This window comes from Ixodes scapularis, unplaced genomic scaffold (assembly GCF_016920785.2).
Source record: "Ixodes scapularis isolate PalLabHiFi unplaced genomic scaffold, ASM1692078v2 PGA_scaffold1__304_contigs__length_218370807, whole genome shotgun sequence".
Classification (NCBI taxonomy): Eukaryota; Metazoa; Arthropoda; class Arachnida; order Ixodida; family Ixodidae; genus Ixodes; species Ixodes scapularis.
The window spans coordinates 10671250-10681446 of record NW_024609846.1 but is presented as its reverse complement, the minus strand read 5'-3'; positions in this window follow the sequence as shown (position 1 = coordinate 10681446).

Genomic DNA, 10197 nt, shown 5'->3' with positions numbered 1-10197 from the left:
GATGCTACATTCATAGACTTTATAAGGGTTTTGAGCGCGGTACTCATACCGGATCAATACCCAAAATTTCCAATTAAAACGTGAATAATAATCTTGTCTCCTTGATTACGACTTTCTCATCTGATTGCACTCAATCTGTGACCGTGAATAATACCACTTCATTGGACGTCATCTCTGGTGTCCCTCAGGTTTCAGTTCTTTGCCCTAGATTTTTTTTTTCTAGTCTATGTGAACGACATTGCTTCTTCCTTTTCTTCCTCCGTAAGACTGTACGCTGACGACCTTTTGCTCTATCGCAAAGTTTCTTCCATTGAGGATCGTAGAATCTTACATTTTTATCTAAAAAAATTAGCAATTTGGTGTGACTCTTGGCTTATGACGATTAACCAGAATAAATCTAAAATAATGTCATTGTCTATATAAATAAATAAAGTCTGTTTTTCAAATACTAATTCATATCCCGAACCTGAACGGGTGGCCACATCTAAATACTTATGAGTGTACCTCGCTGAAGATCTATCATGGCAGTGTCACGTTGACTACATCTCCTCTGAAGCTAACAAAACGTTGGGACTTTTAAGAAACCATTTCTACCTCGCCGACTCATATGCCAGGTGTTTAGCCTTTACCACGTTAGTACGGACTAAGTTAGAATACGCATCTGTCAAATGGATCCCTTATCAAATATACCTCATTAACCAACTCGGGGCTGTCCAGAACCGTGCGGCCCGTTTTAGTACTGGCAATTTTTCCCAGAATAGAGTTTCTTCTTTAAAAGAGTCACTCTCCAAACTTTCTATATTCGTAAAAAAATTGACCGGCTCGCTTACATGCACAAACTGTACTATAACCCATGGTCACCTAGAACATTTATTTCCCCGACATATCATATCTCCTCTCGCCTAAATTATCCTTGTAAAGTTGAAGCAATTTGTTCCAGGACTAAGGCCTAGAAATACTCACCTCTCCCACTACGCCGCTGTGAAGTGGCTCGCCTTCTTAGAATAGTTATGGCTACTCCAATATCAGCCTATAGCGCTCTGTTGTTCTATTTCGGTAAATGATCAAGTAGCGCATCTTTGTTCCGTTACTTAAATAGCAGTGGAGTCAACCGGCAGTACTACCCTCAACTACTGCGTATATTGCTGCAGGAGGGCACGTTTTTATTCATTATTTGAGACTTTCACTCATGGTGGCTAAAGGCTTACACAAGTACGAACTTTGTATAGTAAAAAAGGCACAAAACCCAGATTTACTTTTCGCCGGAGAGACCGGCCAATATGACACGGTTTTCCTTTTCTTTTTTTTTTTTTTTTTTGCACGCAGGTAACAGCGCATTTAGACCCGGTTAGTCGTTTTATCGAGAATAGTATCACACGATAACCTGCATACCAAGATCCGCGCATCTGAGCTTGTAATTTCCAAAATGACGTGATTTTAAACCGAGTTTTCACGCCAGCCGGACGTTAGGTACAGCCCAGGGAGCCTTCATGTGCGCTTTGCTAGGGTGATGCCTCCCTTTGTAATACCACTCGCCGACAAACCAACAGCCATTTTGGTTCTCGGTGATAATCCGTGGGGCTCATAACCCTCCCGGGAACAAGCACCTTAGCTCACAGGTTCGCAGTAGCGTTGTGGAACCCACGGAGGGAAGATTGGCATTTTCCCCCTCGGATGGGAGGACCTATGGACACAAAGGCCACTTTCCGGCGCACGGGGAAACAATGAGAGGAACGAAATGGCGGCGGACGAGGGTGTGAGAAAGGGAAACAGGCAGTTGGCATCACTCTATGCGAAGCGCACATGAAGGCATCCTAGGTACAGGCCACTCGACGGAGCAGACGACACGTGGGGTGAGAGGGGGAGGGCATTTTTTCTCTCTCCGCTCTTCCTAGTGGAGCGGTCTATTAGCGCCGTAATGTTTCGGTGGCGCCCCCTTATGGTTTTCGTTCATGACGTCATGACAAGGGTTTGCCTCGCCGTGAAGTTGTTATTTGGCTACATATATTATCGGTTACGGTTCGATGATGTGCGTAAAGCTAACAACGTAAGTTTGGAATAACCGCATTTTTAAACCAACGTTGGCACAGTTAACAGACACTCTGACATAGCGCTGATTTGCGTCAACAAAAAAATAAAATTAATAAAAATAAAGACGACGCGGTGAGTGTTTGGCCAATCGCGAATGGAGACCACAGCGAAGCTTTTGGTCGTGTACATCTCTAACAGTTATAAGTTAACGACTGGCAGCGTAAAGGGCAACCAACGTTACTAAACCCACTCTGTTGGGAAACTACCGTAGAGCCTGCTCTGAAAAAGTGGCGCCGATCCTTATCCCAGTACCGAGCTAATGGCGATCGCGCGCAACGCTGCCATTTCTCCCGCAGCGGCCACTCCGTGAACAGCACGGCTGCACGCACTGGTTCCGTCGAGTCACGGAAGGGCCAGTGGCGCCATCTCGCAGTGGGGACACCGAGTAGTGTTCTAGGTGTGTAGACAGGGGTTAGAGTTTCCGACAATACTTGCTTCACTCCATATTGGATCAATATGGATGCCCCTTATGCTGACATGGTAGAGTGCCCTAAATGCGGCGAGCACTTTAAACGAAGAGGGTTGGCATGCCATAGGAGAAAGTGTGATATGGTAGATTTGAATAATAAAGTTGTGCTTAAAAAAGAAAAAATTCCACACTGGTCGGCTGAGGAAACCTACTTCTCTGCGAGATCTGAAGCGGATACCATCATGAAGGGTGTGAAAGCGAAAGATATATGTGGTTACCTTTAAAAACTGCAAACAAAATGGAGCAAAGAGGCGGTGAAGAAACAGAGACGTAAAGTGGCACATAGAGAGTTGGTCGAAAGGCTTGTTGGCCGTGACAGAGCCGGCGACTTTGCCCCGATAGAAAGGCCAGCAGCAACAGCCAGGAGAAGGGATCGCCCGTTGGGCAATTCGCTGCCCTCTATAACGGGAGATAGAATAAGTGGAAGTGAGAAGCAGGATCTGGTCACTGTTGACGAACAGCCCAAGGAGTTACCAGATGATTCATCGGGTCGTCATCCATCGGATCGCAACCAACCCAAAAAGAGTACAAATGATCTACAGGATCAACGAAACGTATCATTCTCAAGGGATCCGAAAGAGGATATCAGCTTGTTCTGCCGAAAACAAGAGCTCGAAGAGTGGCTGCACAACAACCAGGCTTCGGGCACATAAAAAAAAAAAAAGGAAATCAACCAGGTTATCAGACTAGCACTGAAAGGAAACCCATTTGCCGCAGAGCTTGACCGAGTGCTGATAAGGGGCCAACCAACAACGCAAAGTGGTATCAGTGACAGATCTCCTGAGAAACTAAGCAATCGGCAGGCCCATGGAAAAGAATACAGAGAGCTGCAGGATCTTTACAGTAAGAACAGGAAGGTCTGTGCTAGTCGAATCCTTGATGGACAGAAAGTAAGGTGGATGCGGGTGCACTGTTGAACTACAGGTATGATATCATGAATGAGGGGGAGACTGAGAGCTCAAAGAATGGAAGGCCTGCCCACCGAGCTACACAATATTACAGTGTAACCCGTAACAATGGCAGAAGTAAAAGATGCTGTGCCCGGACATGCCACGGCCCCAAGGCCTTGATGGCTTTACATTGAAAGAGCTTAAGACACTACCACTGAGATTCCTGGCAAAACTGTACAACCTCTTCTTGTGGTGGGAACGACTCCCAATTATTCTAACTGTGGCCCGTACGGTATTTATACGAAAGAAAGACAATGCCAAAGATCCGGGGGACTTCCGCCCTATCACGATAAGCTCCCTCCTTATGAGGGTTTTCCACAGGATATTAGACCAACGACTGCGGCGGGTGATGGTGCTCCAGACAGAACAAAGAGCATTTAAGGCAACGAATGAATGTTTCGAAAATATCTTTTTCCTGAGCACGCTCCTCAAGACGTCACGCAAGGAGGGACATAGTCTGTTCCTAGCGAACATAGACCTGCAGAAGGCGCTTGATAGTGTAACGCACAGCAGTATCATCAGCGGAATCTCCAGACACGAACTAGTAGGCGCCGCAGTGGTGAACTACCTTACGTGTTCTACAATAACTCGACAACGACACTCACACACGGTGGAGTCTCTACGGCTGTGCGGCCGGGGAGGGGGGTGCGGCAAGGCGATCCCTTGTCACCTCTCCTCTTTAATACAGTCCTGGACGAGTTCCTCGCGGGAATCCCTGAGGAGTTTGGGGTCAGGCTGGGGGAGAGAAAGTGTGTGGCCCTGGCTTTTGCCGATGACCTTGTGATTCTTGCAGAGACACAACAGGGCCTTCACTACTTGCTTGAGGCTTTTCCGGTTTTTCTGGAGGAATGAGGGTTCAGCATTAATATTGACAAATAGGCAACGCTCAGTATGCTGGGGGATGGAAAATTCAGAAGAGTGAATGTTGTTCCCATTCACTTTACAGTTCAGGGACACGAGCTTCCCATCATCAGAATCAGTGACTCCTGGGCGTATCTCGGAGTAAAAATGCATGCTCTTGGCACCGTGAGCTGTGACGATGCTGACTTGGCGGGAATGTTAGGCCGTTTGGGTAAGGCCCCTATAAAACCGCAACAAAAACGTAACATCCTGATATTCTACGTAATTCCTCGCCTCATACATCAACTTGTAATTAGTTCACGGCCAAGGGTTTTCCTCCTCAAGATGGATAGGAAAATTTGTGCATCAGTTAGGGACTTCCTCCACCTCCCCAATGATACCCCTAGCATTCTTTTACTCAGCGGTGGATGATGGTGGGCTCGGGGTTCACTGTATGACAACGATGATCCCCCGTATCCGCTATCGTCGACTGCTGAATGTGGAGGAGAAAAGTGACTCCATGCTAGTGCACATGGTCGAGTTGGAGACTTGGAGGGAAATGGTGGCGAAGGCTGAGAGAAACGCCAAGTTTGGGGAAATGCTTATCAGATCAAGAGTCCAGGAGAAAGACTTCTGGAGGAGTGCTCTCGTGGGCATGGTGGATGGTCGTGGTTTGCGTGAAGCAAGGACTGCGGCAAAAGCACTGTGGGTCAGAGACCCTCCAAAATTCTTGTCTGGAAGGGAGTATGTAGACCTGACCAAACTCAGGATCCATGCATTCCCGACTAAGGTTGGATGTGCCCGGGGGCAAAACAAAGACCGTAGATGTCGAGCTGGGTGTGCGGCTCCAAAAACCCACACTCACACTGTCCAGATATGTCCCCGCACCTACTCAGCACGCCCCAAAAGACACAACTATATGGTCTCCTGACTTATGTCGAAGTTACATTCAGAGTGCTTCCAGATGACCGAAGAACCAAGGGTCAGGTTTGGCAATGAGACTCTAAAGCCAGACCTGGTGTTAGTTCAGGGGGAGCAAGTAATGATTGTCGACGCTCAAGTGATTGGCGAATACAAGTCCATGAACTCACTATATGCCGAAAAGGTTCGGAAGTGCCCGAGGCCCGAATTCATTGAGGCGATCAAAATAGATTTCTCGGTACGGAGAGTTAGCGTCTATGTCCTGACAGCTACCGGAAGGGGTATTGTGTGCCCGAAATCAGCTGAGGTTTTGGTCTCACTGGGCCTTTCGCGTCGAGATGCGTCATACCTAGGCCTGCTTGTGGCAAGAGGTATACTACGCTGTCACTATCATTTTATGCGGGGGACGCAGCGAGCATGGCGGCGCACCCCCTAGTTTCATGTGTTGCGTACTTCTATCTTCGTAGCATCTGACGTACCACTGTGAGCAGTTGAGCTGCTGTTGTGTTTATCCTTTTGCTGTTCTCTTAAAAAGTTTAGCGTTACCTTTCTTTCTCTTATTTATTTTTGTTGAAAAACTTGTATAATGTTGTATTGTGATGAAATATTGTGACCTTTGTGAGTTGCACTTGGGCAATTGGAGGTAGCACTGGGGTAGTTGCACTCCTTCAGTGTTCATTTCTTGCTGTTATTTTCGAGTGTTAAGTGTTATACTTTTCTTTAAAAAAAGGCATAATGTAGTATTGTGATGGCTTGCCATTCTCACTCGGTGTGTTTCTCTTTCTTATTCGCTCTATTTTTGTCTTTAAACGTGCTTGCTGCATATTTTTGGGTCTCTGCCATGCTGGCAAGCGTTTTCGGTTTAAGCTTTCCGTACGAAAAAAGCGAATGTATTTAGGGATGGTCCTCTATAAAAAAATTAGCCATCTAAAGCAACTTTTATGTTTCAACTCGTCGCTAAAGGGTGGCGCTGTTATCGCATTTAGCTTGGTCTCGGTGGACTCCAGCGGCCCAGGCTTGAAGGGCGAGTTTCCCAAGTGAGTATTTAATAACGTTGAGGGCAACTCTGGTCAATATTTTTGAATTCGAGATTATGACTATTCTCAGCTAAAGCAGCATCCCTGAATTACAAAGTATAATTTGTTTTTCTTTCGATATTGTGTATAGTTTTATAAATATCACGACTCAAAGTTTGGTTTCGGGCGTCTACGACGAAACAGAAACTATCTGCTGAAGGGATGGCAACACAGATCATCAGCCGTACGGCCGCGGCGTGACGTCACAAGCGTGCTGCGGTACCACACACCGCATAGACGACAAGGCCGAAGTACTGATAGTTTTGTGTCACCAGAGGAGGCCAACGTTTTGTACCAGTGTGCGTTCCTCTCCGTTGTGGGCGAGCGAGTTGACGAAGTACTATTTAGAGCCAATCAAGCCACAGAAAAAGAAAGATTCGAGTCGAGGTGTAAGGTGACGTGAATAAAGGCTTTGAGCGGCAGGGCTTACGTTTCGTAAGTCCAGGTGACTGTGATTGCGCTAAAACCTACTCTTACACATACAAAAAAATTTTTTTTTTTTTTTTGGGGGGGGGGGGGGGGGGTTAGTATTAAAAATTTTAGTTTTTTCCTTCCTGAATGAACACGAATGTGTAATGGGATTACAATATTTCCCTCACGTAAAAGAAGTAAGGAAATTCCTTTTGAATCACTTTCAAAAATACGTAATTATTCCTTTACGAAATACTGAAATATTTAAGAGATTACAAGTAGTTTTGTTACTTCTAACGGATTACGTACAAGTCCACCTTCAGTGTCATGAAGGATTATAGTAGGGGCAAAGACGTTTGGGACTGAAAAAGAAATAGTTATAAAAGCTGAAAAAGAAAATCACAATAGCGTAAAACTTTTTGAATTATGCAACACCAATTGAAAGACAGTTGCAGGCTGGTCTAACGGAGAGTTACAAATAAGCTAGACACAGCACGAGGTCAATGCGGAATAAAACAAATCGTTAGGCACAACGCTAACCTTGCTAGCTATGGATACGTTTCGTCGGCTGGCCCGCCGGACCATGATTAATTCTTTGGGGGGCGGAAGATACTTTCTTTCTAGTTTTTGTGAGCAAGTTCAGACTCACGCAGGTTCGTGCTAAACAATGACAAGGGTGGGGTGAAACTGCAGCTTTATTGCCCTCAGCCGACGCTCGTTGCCACAATTGGCACGCTAATAAAGAAGAAAAGAAAAGAAAAGGTAGCAGGCCTTGGATAATTTGCGTACTATCGTTTATTTAAAGCCTTATTGAATGAACGCAATCTAATTATTGCGCCCTTTCACACACACACACACAAAAAAAGAAAAAGCGCGCAATCAACGTTTCCGGTTGTTTTGCTGACACTGGGAATGTTTCCGGAGCGGCACCCTCGGGTCGATGCCGAAACGGCGGGAGAGAGAACCGAGAATCCCGCGAGTTCTAAATTGAATTCCGTCGAAAAACCGGGGAAGCGATATCCACGGGAACATATTATTGCTTCGTTTTCTGTTTTGTATCAGTCACGTTGGTGATAGGCAGCGGAAAGGTTTATACAAAGTTAGAATAAGAACCTGTCCGTCTCTTTGTCTCCGCTTCATCCCCAAAAGCGCTCTAAATGCATATAGAAGACACATGTCCTCCTCGACGTCGCGCACGGTGTTGTCCGAAAAGTCGCGACGTCGCGCGACGTGGCGTCAGGTCACGCAAGGCGACGTCGTAGTGTAACGCGACGTTACGGTCTTTTGTGACGGCACGGTGTCGTACGACGTCGTAATGTCGCGTGACGTCACTTTGTCACGTAAACAAAGAAAAAGAATTACCCTAATGGGACTTTTCTTAGGACTCGTCAGCGTTTCGGCCCCATATGGTCAGACACCAGCCGTCGTTAGCACCACGACGTCACCAGCGTGGCATCGCCATTGAGGCTACGCGTAAACGTGGGCACGGAAACCCCGAAGGCCCCGTTCACGCTGGCTAATACGTCGCACAAGAGACATTCTGCTGACGCTGTCTGAGGCCCTCCTTGTATGACGTCATATTGGTCGTACGAAAACGGCCCGCAGGCATGTTCCCAGCATGCACGTGTGTGAAGCAAACCCGCTTAATTCGAACGTGAGTGAGGCCTCTTCCGCAGACGATTCTGTCGTCGTGTCTCCGGCGAACGGCGTTCCTTTAGCGTGACGCACGAGCGTGATGTACGACAGCGGGACCCGGACATACCAATGCTGCGCATTTCAAACTGCGTCGGCCAGAACGGGAAGTGGACGAAACAAAGATTTGTTCGGTGTTGCGACGGTACCCGTTTTGGGCGAGACTGCGAGCATTGCGTGATACGAAGAGCCATTGGCATACTGCTTCTTGTTGTGTCTCCAATTTTTGCTTCGCGACGCACAGCATACCCTTTCTTTTGTTTTTGTTTCGCGTGCCGGCCTCTTTTGTCGTGCATAGAAAGTTCCACAATCGATTTTGACGTCCGTGACAACGGTCGCCCGAAGACATCGCGCTGCGGTTGACACGGCGAAGAATTGAGCGGTCGTCTCCCGTGCATGGCCCCAAGATATGCTTATTTCTGGGTGTACTGTTGTGATCGATTCGCATAGTTTTGACCTGAACTTCGTTATATCGTTTTCTTTGTGTAATTTCGCATTCATATCATAGGATTGTTGTACGTGAACGACTAAAAAAAAAAAAAAAAAAAAAAAAAAAAAAAAAAAAAACGAAGTGAAATGCTTTGACTTAACGCTTAGTGAGTGCTCGTACACTCTAAAAAAGGCCCGTGCGTCTACTTCCCCGCACAACACTTGGAGAACCGTTCACCGCAATTTACGGAGGTAACTCAGCGAATGACAATGCCGAAACATATGTTTAGAAAAAAATCGTAGACTGAGTCGTGACATTAAGCAATGCAAAACGTCACGACTGCATTGCTTATTGTCACAACGCAGACTGCCTTTTTTGTTCTAAACATACTGTTACGCTTTATTCTGAGCGTATCTCGCCCCTGGTGTTCCCTTCTATCCTTCCAATCCGAACATCACTTCTTCTTCTTCTGTCACACTATCCTCTCACAAAAAATTAATGACAGTAAGTTCAGTTCAAGCTGAGCAGCCCTCGTACCGAGCAAGGCGGTTTCTGTGAACCACGAGCATGCGCAAACGAGCATTGCGTTGCACATGGTGTACCACACCGTTCAAGCGCGTGACAACAATGAATGGTCCTTGTCAGTTACGCTGTAGTTCGGGCGAAAGCCCCCGTTTTCGTAGAGGGTTGTAAAGCCACACTTCGTCTCCCGGCTGAAACATTTCTTGTGTGGTGTGCTCGTCGTATCGTGCCTTCATAAGCTGGAAAGCGATAGACAGGCGCCCTCGAACGAAGTCGTATGTCCGCTCGAGACGCATCATCAAGTCACCAATATAAGACGCGGGGTCAGAGGAACGATCTGGTGATCCTGAGAAAGCGAGGTCGCACAACATACGGATTTCCCGTCCAAAAAAAATCATGGCGGGTGTGTACCCGGTGACTTCGTGAACTGCGGTTCGATAGGAGTAGAGGAACAGAGGGACAAAGCTATCCCAGTCGTCTTGATTATTGTTGACAAACATCGCCAAATGCTGCACCCTGGTGCGATTAAAAGGCTTCACCAGGCCATTGGACTGTTGATGCAGCGGCCTCGTTCTTGTTTTCATGATGTTGAACAGTCGACCGACATCTTGAAAAACCTGTGACTCGAAATTTCGTCCCTTGTCTGAGTGTAATGACAATGGTGCGCCGTACCATGATATCCAGTGGGTTACCAAAGCATCTGCCACGGCAGGGGCGGTTTGGTCAGGAATAGCGACGGCTTCTGGCCATTTTGAGAATTAACCTACCATGACAAGGAGAAACTTGTTACCAGTT